Source organism: Lygodium microphyllum, chromosome 30 (assembly GCF_053477565.2).
Source record: "Lygodium microphyllum isolate KBCC chromosome 30, Lygodium_microphyllum_v1.1.10, whole genome shotgun sequence".
NCBI lineage: Eukaryota > Viridiplantae > Streptophyta > Polypodiopsida > Schizaeales > Lygodiaceae > Lygodium > Lygodium microphyllum.
The window spans coordinates 66,064,999-66,079,249 of NC_141164.1; the positions used below are offsets into that span (position 1 = coordinate 66,064,999).

Consider the following 14,251-nt stretch of genomic DNA (forward strand, 5'->3'; position numbering starts at 1 on the left):
TCTTTTGAGAAAAAGATGGTTGATTTTATGGCTGCTCTTTATCTACTTTCGCAAGTAAAAGAGTGAAGATGAATGACTTGACATTGATTTTCTTTCGCAATTTCTTCATGGAGATGAGTTCTATATGTTTATGGTCTATGCCATTCAATTCAATGTGGTACCCCCCTTGCCAATTAAATTCCATTTGTATTTGTTCCAAATCTAAAGTAAATTTTCCAAGGGTTTTCAGCTAATTACAATTGATAACAATGTCAATAGACCCCATATCCAAAGTGATCGAATCCACTTGTATTGTGCAAGAGGGTGATAGTTCAATTGGAGTACATAGACACACTTTTTTACTATACTCATATGCACCATTGGCAACTTGTATCCACAAGGATGATTCCATATCAATGGGTAGCAACTTCAGCTTGCTCAAAGATTTGGTGTTGATGAAGCTATGAGTACTGCCCGCATCTACTAGAATATGTGCAACCTTGCCATTAATGATACATTTGAGTCTAAGTGTACTTTCCCCTTTGTATCTTGTTCGTGCATTATGTAAAATAGCACACAAGGAAGAATAGAATAATTGGTGCCACCTGGATCAAATGAAAACCCGTTTATAGAATCATAGAATCCTTCATTAGTGAAATCCTCTTCATGAATTTCTTCCACCATTGGATAAGCATCAACGTGCAGTAAATTGCCCTCTTGTTCCTCTTCTTCTTCAACTTCCACATCTTGAGTGATTTACCATATTGATTTTAGAATTCTTAGCTTTGCACTTCATCTTAAGGTATTGGGACTACTTCTCCCCACATTTGAAACATAATCCTTTGGCGTGCATTTTCCTAAGCTTATCATGAGAAAGAAAGTTGCTATTAGTACTATTTTGGGGTAGTTTAGTAGTTCTAGCCCTTGAAAAAATGCCTCTTAAGACTATCTTTTGGACTACTAAACTAAGGCCTTGTGGTATGATTTCCATGAATTTGTGAAGAGTGATAGTTACCCCTCACCCTTGATGGTTCACCTCTTTTGAAAGTATACAAAACTGGCTAATAACTTAACAAGAGGGATTGCATGTGGATCTTCAATAGGTTGAGGTTCCCTTTGCGGCTTGCTACCAATTTCTTTTATGGCTAAAATGAGTTCTTGAAATAAAAATTTGTTGCTTTGATCTGCAAATCAATAATACCCTTATTTACTTGTGCCATGCCTTATAACAAACCTTGGTTCATATGTATTAAGACTTCATTCAATGTCTTCAAATCCTTGGAAATACCATCATTCATATGTCCCAGCTCTTTAGAGAGTAACAAGTATTCATTCACTACATGTACTTCATGTGTATCCTCCATTTCTTGGTCTGTATTGTAAGCAACTCCAAAGCTTAAGTCTTCATCTATTTGCTCAAAATTATTGGCTTAATTTGTGTAATTTTGATCCTCTTGGAATTTTTTGACACCCTCATTCATTGCTTCTATAATTGGGTCTTTCTTCTTATTCTTGGCCATTAGAAACAATGATGTAGTAGTATATTGTTTGTTAATAAATCCCTTGTTTCTCTCATAATATAGCTCCAATCCCAATTTTTAATAGCTCAATAGAAAGATTATTGGGAATATACTATATTTGAAAATATTTCAACTTGGATTGAAGACTTTAGGTGAAACAATGATAAACAGTGTCACTCGATATGATGTCTAGGTATTGTCTCAATGTACCTACTGTCAATAAATCAGCAATAACTTGAGCTTTTGATATCAGATTGACAAAACTTTTTATTCAAATCAAAGCTTAGGATTCCCTCTTTGTAATGAGCTATCAAATTCTCAATATGGATTAGTAAAAAAATTCTTATAATAGGATCTTCAATGCTGAACAAAAGTTTCCTGCACCCTATCCACAACCTATAACTGCCATGTTTGATCATGTGGGAGTTGCCTATGTGAGAATAACCCATGTAAACCCCCGTAGGGCTCAAGAATGACCTATGAAATGGTGGGTACTTGTTGTATAAACCTATGAAACTATGACCACCTATAGGTATCTAGAGAACATGAGACGCCATGCACCTCTTTCAATATTGTTCATTGAAACTTCAACTAGCTATAGCTCTCTAAATAGGGCTAATCACTCCTGTATTACTATCAATCTCTATCAACGGGCATGTATCTGCACCTAAACTTGAAAATTTCATGGGTTTCAAGACTTGAGAGGTATGCCAAGTTCCTCCTCAAGCCGGGTTGTGAGGGGAGCAAGCTCATAGATGCAGAGATCCTACCATGACATGTCGCGCAACACGACGTGATGCCCCATGTTGCAACATGTGTCGTATCATGCCCCCCTAATATGTTACTTGTTGTTAAAAATTGGGAGAGAACCTATTGTGCCAACAAAAGGCATAATAGGGATGTGTGGTGTACCATTCAAAAATGACTTGGAGAGAGCTAAAGCTATGGAAGTACACTTTCTAGCTATATCACTGGCTCAAAATCACATACAAGAAGAAAGAACTATGGCTCAAATTGATTGAATAGACAAAGAAGACCATCAAAGCATTAGAGAAGACCCATAAAGAGACATATGTGATGCACAATCTCAAAGAGAAGGCTAAAGAGCTCGATGAAGACCTGAAGGTGGTTGACTACTAGTTTATCATTGTGAGAGAGAAAGCTAGGTTGTGGCAAGTGAAGATGGCCCAAGACCTCAACATAGAGTTGCAAAAAGAAATCATGCTGAGGTGGAATTTGGAGATTGCCTCTGAATCTAATAAAGCCAAAGAGTGGACCGAACCATACTTAAACCAGATGAGAGCCGAAAGAGTCTAAGAGCTGAAGAATGGAGTGAAGCCAACCAAAGAAGAACCAAGGCACCAAGAAAAGAAGAAACCTTTGAAAGAAGAGGAAGAGTTCTGGTCAAATGAAGATGACGAAGAAGAGAAGCGGAAGGATAAGCTCAACCCAAAACTCGAAACACCTCATCCCCAATAAGGATCCACGACTGCTACTACCCCAACTACTATCCTAAAGACTATTGCCCAGAAGGCTATCCTGAAGACCAATACCTCTACAATGAAGATCCTCCTAAAGAAGATGGATACTACTAATCCTAAAGATTTTTCCATCGACTATCACCTAGAAGGATATTACCCCTATCCCGAAGAATTCCAATCCAAAGGAGTTCAAGAAGAGGAAGAAAATAAGGTAATATCAAAACTACCATTTTTATACTTAATCAATGGAACATAAAATTGAAAAAAAAAATCCAGTTGCTTAAACCGAGATTAAATGTATTTTGAATAATCCTTCTAAAAAGTAAAAGCAAATACGAATAATATTATGGATTTCTCTTTAATTAATGCATTGTCTTCTAATGATACACTTAAAGATAGTCTTTTAGTTGAAAAACAAATTAAACTTAAATTTTTTATTTAAAATTCAAAAAGATTATCTTGATTAGTTTTGATAAGAACAAGTCAAATGTATGTAAGTTTCATTTGAAATATCATCATGAACATAGTACATATTCAAAAGAAAAATCATAAATTTTAAACTTAGTAACTTTAAATTTTATACTTACAACTTGTATGAGTCTACTATAGAAGCTATTTTGCTTCAAGGAAAAGATTGCATTGAACAAAGTATAAGAAAATGAAAGAAGTAAAGAATAATTTGTTGTTTTTATTTTTTTTAATTACATGTTTAATTATCAAGTAAAATTTATCATTTTTTGTATTTTTTAATAAGATAGATCTACTACAAGATTATCATACACCATACAATACTAATCTCTATAATGATGATAAAGCATCTGCCAAAATAATTTTTTATATAATATCAAATTTCATTAAAAAACCGAATTAAAAAAGTTTTATGAATCCATGGTTTAGTATTTTTAATTATTTATTCTAATAATATCTCCTTGTATGAACTTATGTATGATTATTTATTTTTCATATCTTGAGGTACCTTATATTCTTAGAACAAATTTCTACAATAGTATATGCCTACATGATGTATTGCAAATTTTTAAAGGCTATTTTTCATAAGCTCAAAAATTGCAAGTGATATTTATTTAGATCCGTTGCTTTGGACTCTAATAAACATTCTACGATAGGAGGGCAAAAAATTGATATCCAAGTCTTATTGAAAAAACATGTCAATCCCTTTTTAAATTATATTCATTATGTTGCTTATGAGAGTACTCTTACAATATCCAATGTAGCAAAAGATATGCTCAATTTTTTTAAAAAGTCAAAAAGGCTTATTAATATTATAGCTTCGCATTTCAATGTTAATACTAAGATATTAAAAGGACTGCAACCTACACAATAAGATTTGATGTATCACATTCTTTGGCTTAAGTACACTTTTAACATGAGATCATTAAGTAGATGAGTCATAAGTAGAGTATGTAAATATTTAAATATCATACTTGAGATTATGAAAAAAAAAACCTTATATGCCCATTACAGCTTAATAACGCTAAATCAAGTGTTTTCAAAAAACTTTATAAATATCACAAATGTAGATAGTCTTATAAAATTAAATTAAATATATGACAATATTGTATTGATTATCATTCTCTTCATGTAAATATATTAACTAATAGAGTGCAAATATTCTTTTAGAATATAAACCCAAAGACTAAAATTTGTATATATTAAGATGTGCTTTAAATGAAAATAAATCGTATACTTATGGTTTAGAATATGACATGAATAAAAAAGACTAACAAAACCCTGAAGTTTCAAGTTTATTTTACTAAATCCAATGTCATTAATTTAAATTCATAATTTTAACATAACTCTGTATTTAATTGCTTGAAAATACATATACATATACAACATCCAATACATGAGGACTTAAAATTTCATAATGCTCCAAAGATGGATCAATTGATTTCATTTTATAGTTAATCGAAAAAGTAAAATATAAATAATTTTTTAATTGTAAAAATGAATGAGTTCAAGACAAAATTTGAAAACTTTAAGCATCAAGGTTTTAAAGATTGGGTACAATTTACATTACCAAAGATAACTTCAACACTTGCAATAGTATGTGACAAGATGTTTATCTAAATATTCTTACTGTTTGTCAAATAGCTCTCATTCAATGTTCAAACGTTGCTATTTGAGAGACGTTTTAGTGCTTGGACTATGATAAAGAGTAAGTTCTATAGTTATTCCAACCATTGTGAAAGAGGAGGTTATTGGAGAGGAAGAATAGGCTATTGAACTGTTCTACAACATTGGAGACATGTCGAAAAGCTAGAAACAGTTGTTTGAAGGCCTACACCAACCACAGGATACAACCCCCAAAAGCACCAAAGCACACTAGCAATAACTATTTTGGACTCCCAAATTAAAGGCAAATGCAATTTGGACTCTCTTTATCATCAAGGTAACAACAAATTGGAGGTAGATTTCACCAAGAAAATCAAAACTCTCTCTCTCTATAGCATTCTCTCATTCTCCAACCATTTCTTAACTCCCCTCAATATTTTCCAATAGTTTGAGTCATCAGAAAAAGAGATTTTAATCAGCCTCAATTGTAAATCCCCTCGCATTTTCCAACAGTTTTGAGTCATCAAAGAAAGAGATTTCAATCAATTTATGATGTAAACCCTAAGTTATAGTAAAAATTAGGATTTTAATAGCTAGCTTGAGATGCGTGCTCAAAACTAAAGGTCTAAGACTTCAATTCTAACAATTGAAATTGAATTTTAAGGAGATTCAAGAGGCTAGCTAGCCAATTTGGAATTATAGAGGAGATAAGTGAATCTCAATTATACTCCATCCATTTGCAATTATAGATGAGGAAATACCGCAAAGGCCACTAGTTTTGGGGCCAACAAGCTATCCATTGTCCAAGATTAAAGTGGTAAAGTAAAGTGGTAAAGTAAAGTGGTAAAGTGTACATTTCAGTTTATGTGATTTATTTACTTGATATAATTATTGTTAAATCAAGTTATTCTCACCCTCTCCAAAAAGGAAGACTGGTTTCAACAAGAATGAGAATGACATTGAGGACAACATTACCAATCAAAGTTAGATAGCATCACCTGCTTGAGTTGGATGGCGACAACAAAGGTAGAAATGATTAGCATCGCTCCTAAGTAGAGCATCATTACATGTGAAAAAGACCCAAAAGATGTGTATGGGTTCAAACTAAAGAGAGTTGATGGAGACCAAGATATCATGGGTTACAATAGCAATGGAGAAGATAATAAGATCTAAGAGAGAAAGAAGAATGTGACAATCAAGAATATCATGGCCGTCAAGTGTAAAGAGAGGACTGTATTACTTGATTTCTTGATATGTATATAGGTTGTCATGTGACCTTCTTATAGTCATGACTCCTCACATCCACATGAATATAATCTTTTGTATTCACTCCCAATACAAGGAACTATAGGATGGATAATGCCCATGGGAGAGCCTCAAAGTCATGATGATGGAAATAAAGGTCTCGATTCCACATGTCATTGTATACACAAAGTTGGGCCTATTGTGATCGTGGCCTTGTTCAAGATAGTTTATTTCCTACACCAACCATATCCCCACAAACAAGTACTATAGACTAGCCTTTGTGTCCTCACGATTGCTAGTAACAAATGAGAACTTATGGTATTCGTATTCATAGCTTAATGTCTAGCTCGGGTTACATGGGCTCAACCCCCAAATGTTGTCACTTTTCCAATAAAACTTCAGCTTAGAAGCACCATCTTATACAAATCTACCATTAGGGAAACTAAGTGATCAAGCAAGAAATGGCTCAAGCTAGAAATGGCAAAGTCTTGGAAAAAACAATAAAATTTTCCAATACAAAGATGGCTTTCTATCAAAACCATTTACTCTCTCTTATATCGAATGACTTCTTAGTATGGTTCAGATATATGGATGCGCATCTTTATTATGAAATGGCCAGCTTCGCATATTCTCACATCATCTCTTTATTGATACAACTAGAGATCTCTCAAGGAAGTGCACACTAGCAAATACCCTATGCTAAGTCTAACAAAAGGAGAGAGAGTCAAAGGATCATTGAGACGACAGAGTGAGGACCAAACTTGGAAAGTGAAGCTTCTCTCTTGCCTTATGTTCTTCTCTTCTTCCCCTTCTTCTATATCTTGGAGTGTGAGAGCTAGAGAGAGACGTTGAGGTTGTAATATCTCCTTTTCTATGTTTCCTCACTTCATTGGAGCCCTCGAGACAAGGACCGATTGTGTTGCACCCAAGGGAGCAAATCAAACAAGCCATGCTTTAATCATGAGTCCATTAATGAGCTTTTGAGACATTCAAACTACCACACGCAAGGTGAGAAAATGAGTCTATTACAAGCTTTCAGCTATTTGCTTTATTGATTGCTTGGGATACTTGTAGGCAATCCAATCATTACACCACAACCATAGCATATGGGAGTCCACTTCCACTTCACTAGAGAGCACGTTGAGCTAGGCACTACCATCTACCTAGAGTTTGTGTCTTCATTAGACAATTTTGCAAACATATTGAGCAAGGCGATCAATTGGCCGATGTTGCAATATATTCTATCCAAGATTGGCTTGGATACACCATCCATTTCTTCAAATTAATGAGAAGAGGATGATTTCCTCCAACTTTTCCTTTCACTTTGAGAGAGGGGGTAGCTTTCTTCTCTTGGTGGTGATATTATATTATTTACAATTTCTTTTTAGACATTATGTATATTGTACTTTGTATCTTCATCTACATCATCAAGATAATATGATTGTAAAAGGATACTTGGACAAGTGAATAATTTCCCTTGTGAGGGCACTATCCAAGTGGCACCATTGCATAGCATTTTGCATAAGCATAACCACATTTGCATTGACTCTTGCTTAACTCCAATGCATTGGTATTATGTTCTGTAAACTATTTCAAGAAAACAGGTATGCTCTAATACCATGTCAAGATATGCAACAATGCAGAGAGACAATAGGGTTTGCAAAGAGAAACACAAAGTATGTACATCAAACATTGAGAGAGAATAAAAACTCAAAAACTCAAAAAGAACACGGTGATGATGCACTGAATCATACTATGTGAAAAAAAGTTGATACAGCATAGCCAGAGCTCAAAAGATGATTGCACTCTTCTAATTAAGGAGTAGCACCTCTAGAGAATCTGCATAGTGAAGGGAGTGAAACATAGTCCTCCGGGCAATGGGCTATCAAAGTAATCATTGGAAGGTCAAGGAAGCTACCAAGGGAGCGAACCGCTATCCTCAGATGCTTTTGGAGATGAGGAAGACGATCACCAACTGTTGAGGGAGTGAAACGCAATCCTTAGGTACCATGAAGATGGCCTAGGCTGCAAATGCAAATCCTTGAGACGAGCTGACGCCTAATAAGTAGAGGTCACCAGGTAAAGGGGAAACCATCAAGAGGGTGAACGCAGCCTGTGAAGGCCTATCAACCCCAAGACGTAGGTACATGGGGCTGCAAAAACTGATGCCAAATATGGGGTGACACCAAGCATGAAGATATTGACGCCTAGCTAGGAAAGGTGATACGAAATATGGAGGAGGTCTCCAGGCAACCAAACACAAATTTGATGAAGCCTAGAGGGAGTAGATGAGGTCACCAGCTATGGAGGACTAACGTCAAGGTAGGAGTATTGTCACCAACTATAGAAAAGATCCGCTAGCTGAAGAGGAGGGTGACTGCACCAAAACGCAGCCCAAGAGATGATGGAAGCTGGTGCTTGATAATAGGAGGGTGAAGATGGAGTAGGCAACCACAAATTACGAACTGCAATGTCCACTGGAAGGGGTGTGAGGGTAGTGGAGGGGCTAGAGAGAGAAGGGAATCAAGTTGGAGTGATAGAAGAAGAGGGTAAAGAATGACTAAAGTAGTGTGAGGAATGAATGAATGAACGGCCTATTCATAGGTATAAGCTATCTAGGTGGCGCACCACTGAGTGGACGCACACTAACAAAATGACCAAAATATGGACATCAACCCTTTTTGGGGCTATCAGTTCAGAACCCTAACTGAATGAGAAAACTGAAGAAGTGGTTTCTTGACACCTCCTCTCACGCCCAAAAAAGTATGAAGAAAGAGCAAAGAGAGATACGAAGATGTAGAGAATCCCGAAGATCCAAGATTTTCACCTAAAAAGTAACCTGTAGTAAAGAATAGTAGATGGGATGAACTATAAAACTTGACTCCACCTCGGGAGAGAAGCCACTGGCTCCATAACTCCATGTTGGAAGAAATATGAAGGTTTTGTCACCAAGTCGCAGTTGAACCTCCAAGGCCTTGATCTAGTCGGTACCTAAAGATCCTAGGTATTAATAGGAGAAATGACTACTCCAAAGAGTAAATGGTGGGGACGAACTGCATGATGAGTGCGTGCCCCCTCTAGGGGTGGAGACGCAGGGGGGCCCTCTGAAGCTGAAGTAGTAGTAGCCTCCTCTGAGTGCATGGAAAGAATATCCCCCTCTGAATCCCCACCAATGAGAGAGAGGGAATCTAAAAACTCATGGATCATGGACTCTGGATCATCTAATGATGAAGAAAGTGCCACCCGTCATGCCGAAGAAGATATCTAGGTCTCAAAGATGTCGAAGAATTCCCAGAGGTGGCCTCTCGAACCTAAGTAATCAAGGGTGGGAAAAGGTGAGGCTCATGTTGAGACGAGGGTAGGCAATAATCAATGTCTCTCAATGGAGTGGACTATGGAGCCAAGGTAATGAAATGTGTCAAACAACAACTCTTTCTCAAAGGAGCGGACTACCGAGGGAACAGTATCTAATAATCGTTCTCTCAGCAATGGAGTGGACTACAAAACCACAGGTTGTCGAGGTGGCCTTCTTAAAACCCTAGAAGAATAAGAAACCTCCATAGCACATTGCAAAGGTCACGAGGCCATGGTGTTTGACGATCCTCCGTTTGCTCAAGAGGACTTAGTGCGCATTGGATGCATCTTACTGCCTTGAGCATAAAAATCAGAAAGCCAGTGCAAAAAAAACTTTGTGGCCTAGAAAGTAGAGGTGGCACAACAAGTGCTAGGGCTAGTGTCATGATGAGGACATGTATTTTTGAAACCTCACTTAATATGTGGATTAATTTTTAATCACATGATTAAGTAAATGTTGCACATGTGAGGTGCAATTAAGGTTAGAGTAAATTTACAAGCTTGAGATCCGAGAAAATCACGAGATATCAAAGGCAAAAGTTGCTATAAGTTATGTTGCACATTTACTTGGTGGTATCTCGTGTCAAGTATTGGCCTAGATCATTCATTTGGCCATAAGTGTCAATTAGTGACACTAGAGATGTGGTATTTAATGGTACGTAATACTAATCTAATGATCAAAGATGGCACAGAGAGACTCAGGAGTGGAAGATGCCTAGCCAATTTAATTATTGGCCAATTAGATTTCTTTGGATACCAAAATAATTATTAGATTAATTTTCAACAATTAAAGGCTAAAAATTAATATTTAATTATGGATAGTGTTGAAAAAACTATTTGGGAAGGCTACCACTTGACAAACTTGCCCATAAAGTTGGTAAAAGGCTAAAGAAGAGGAAAAAGGAGATCATTCTTGTTGTAGCAAATGTGGGAGAGCTATGAGCAGCCATGGCCAGCCTATTTTCAACCATTGCAACTAGCCACGAGTGAGTTTTGAGGAGGCGATTGCAAATTCGAATCCTTCACAATTGGGCAATTGCATCCAAGTACAAGGTGACAACTGATTTGGATGTTTCAACTGTAGGCAACAACATTTAATGCTGTTGTGGCAGAGTAGCAGCTGCATTTGACTAATTTTCTGTCATTCTTTGTGACAAAACTCTGAATTTTCTCTCTATAGCTTTCTCTCTCATCTCCCAGCCATTTCACAGCCTTGCTCCGAAGATCTCAGCATTTGAACCCTTGGAGGTTGAGAAATTGCACATCTCTTTGCTGTAAACCCTAATTTACAACAAAAATTAGGGTTTAGCAGCAGTCTCCTCAGGAAGCATGCTAGAAAGCTCCAAGACTTGGATTTTTCAAGGCCGAAGGTGAATTTCAACTAAATTCAGATGGAGGACTAGCCAGCCATTGAATTTGGGGCATTTCCATTGACTATGAAGTGAGTAAAGGCTAATTAAGTGCTCGAATCAAGGGGCAAAACAGATTAAATACTTGCTAGTCGCATCTAGCTGAAACCAACCTTCCTTTTCTGGATGAGTAGTAAATCCCTGATTACAGCTTAATTATAGTAACAAACAATAAATGTAAAGGTCCATGTCGGCAAGCATCGATGGGAGGTCAAATGATGCTGGAAGGGGAGCACCTAGTGGTCTGTCCATCTAACTATGGAGAAGTCATAGCACCAGAGTGTCAAACTATAAAAAGAGAGGGTAGAAGGGAGAGGAAGAGAAGGGTATCTCTATCTCCTGGGTAATGCAACAAAAATGAAGGGAGAAATGAGTCAATGATACCAAACACAGAACTTGTCTTTGCCTTCTTTGATAAACAGGGTCTTTAGCTCTCTGAGATGTTGCGCTCTAATACCATGTCAAGAAAACAAGTATGCTCCGATACCATATCAAGATATGTGATGATGCAGAGAGATTGTAAGGTTTGTGAGGAGAAACATAGTGCGTATGGCAAACATTAAGAGAGAAGAAAAACTCAGAAACACAATAAGAACACAATGATGATGCATTTAATCCTACTATGTAAAGAAAAGCTAATACATAGTAGAGTCGAAGCTTAAAAGATAACTACACTGTCATCTCTAAATCAAGCAGCAGTACCTGTAGGGAATCTGCACAGCGAAGGGAGCGAAACGCACTACTCCGACCAGTGGGCTATCGAAGTAATCAATGGAAGGTGAAGGATAGCTGTTGAGGGGGAACCCCAATCCTCAGATGTCGTCAAAGATGAGGAAGATGATCACGAGTTGTTGAGGGAGTAAAGTGCAATCCTCAAATGCTAAGAAGATGGCCTGAGCCGCAAACACGAATCCCTAAGGCCTGTGTGAGCTGACACCCCATAAGATAGAGGTCGCCAAGTGAAGGGGCAGCCATGAAGAGGGTAAACACAGCCTGTGAAGGCTTTTCAGCCTAACGACATAGGTACATGGGGCTACAAAAACCGATGCCAAATGTGGGGTGACGCCAACCAAGAATATGCTAACGCCTAGCTGGGGAAGGTGACATCAGATGTGAAGGAGGTCTCCAGGCAACCAAATGCAAATCTAATGAAGCCTAAGAAAGTGGATGAGATTGCCATCTATGGAGGATTGACAACAAGGTAGAAGTGTTGTTGCCAACTATAGGAAAGATGCATCAACTGAAGAGGAGGGTGACTGCTACCAAAACGCAGCCCAAGAGATGGTGGAGGCTTGCACCTAATAGCAGAAGGGTGAAGATGAAGTAGGTAGCCACAAACCATGAATTGCAATTTCCACCAAAAGGGGCGTGAGGGTAGTGGAAGGGCTAGAGAGAGAAGGAAAGAATATTGAAGTGACGAAAAAAGAGGGTGAAGAATGACTAAAGTGTTGAAGAATGAATGAAGTGACGACCTATTTATAGGCATAAGCTATCTAGGGTAGTACATCATTGAATGGGTGTCTATAAGAAGATGGGAAGAATAAGGATTTAGTATGTATATAATATTGATACCATGTCATACTGACATTAGTATAAGAGGAGGGGACATTTAACTTTTCTCATCTTTTAACACATTAATACAATATTGTCCTTCTCCTCTTCACCTTGCTCTCAGCTTCAATGGCTTATTTTTCTTTCATGTCTTTTTCTCACCTATTCTAGTCTCTCTCCTCGTCACTCTTTCTCTCTTTTGCACTCCATTCTTCTCTCTTCTCTCTCTTTCTCCAGTTCACTTCTTGGCATGTGATATCAGAGCATTGATCTTTGATCCATTTTTACTTCTATTTCAATCTAAATTTTTCTCCATTAAAAACCAAATTTAGACAAGTACTACAGGTACTTGATATAAATAGTGACTAGCAAAGGTTTGCAGGTCATCTACAGTTAGAAGGAGACTATACTTGGAGATCTTCAAGGTCAGATATGGCAGTGGAAGGCTAAAATAGTGGGTCGTCATCAAATCTCCTTACAATTTGGAGGTAACTAGGTCAAATGGGAGTTAATCGGGCTTAGTTGGGAAACAAATTGTGGTTACTTTGAAAAGAGAGGGTTCTCTTTTTCCTTTCTTGGAGCTTCTTGCAGGTTTCATGGAGTCTACCATCAAGATCTCTTCATATCTCTCAAATCCTTGCTCCTCTTAATAAAGCAATACTTGGTCTAGCTTCCTTGCTTCAAGTTCTTCAAGTTGATAACCAATATGCCACAGGAGAGCTCAGCCATGGAGCATCAAACAACCTATTCTCTGCTCCTCCTGCTTCATCCTTAGCCATAGGCACTTCCTCTAATCATTGCCAAGTGAAAACATTCAATAATCCTAGAAGATTATACTTTATTTGTGAATCTTTAACCTTCTTATAAACCCTAACTATGCAATTCATGGGCTGCCATGAAAGCTCTAGCCTAAGCTTTCAATTCTCATCAATTTCTTGAAGATTTTTCATCATTTCAATCCATGGGATCATTTCAAAAAGGATTCTTGAAGAAATTACACAAGGATTAGCAGTCGCCTAGCTGTAATCACCTCCAAACTACGTGAAGAGAACTGGAAATCAGGCGTCAACTGATGGAGACAGCAATGGACAGCTTCAGCTGAGATATCCTCCGCGAACGGGGTGTGGGCAGCAAGCTGAAACACTTGAAATCTGCAAAAACGAGATTAGAGAAGAGTAGAGGGCTGCCTGCCTATTTATAGAAAATTAAGGTTCTAGATCCTCTCCCACTTAATTCTCTCGATCCGCTCTCCATTTCAAGGTTAAAATAAGCATGTTTTGGGGTTGTTTAAGTAGCTAACTGCATTTCTTAGCACAACACCCAATCTCAGGCCCAAAATAGGGTTAAAAAGGGAGGCCGACCTAAATTTTAATTTACCCCAAGGCGTCCCACCCCAAAGCAGCCAAGGCATCGGACAAAGGATGCACGTCAGCTGTCCAATGGCCTACCAAGACTACAAAGGCGATGGTTATCTTACCAAGGGATCCCAAGTGATCACCCCAGAGAGGCCAAGGCATCGGACCAAGGGTGCTCGACAGCTGCCCAAAGGCCTACCAAGTCCTACAAAGGCGAATGGAAACAACAATGGACTTTTTTTTAAAAGTGTTTTGAAAATACATAAGTAATATAAGAGCAGTGG

The 14,251-nt window shown here is 37.6% G+C and overlaps 1 protein-coding gene across 2 annotated transcripts in view; it reads right to left on the reverse strand.

Moving 5' to 3' along the window:
• The window catches only part of LOC148009949 (pentatricopeptide repeat-containing protein At3g09040, mitochondrial-like), a 52,852-nt gene that overhangs the window by 12,860 nt on the left and 25,741 nt on the right, over positions 1–14,251 (reverse strand). The window lies entirely within an intron of this gene.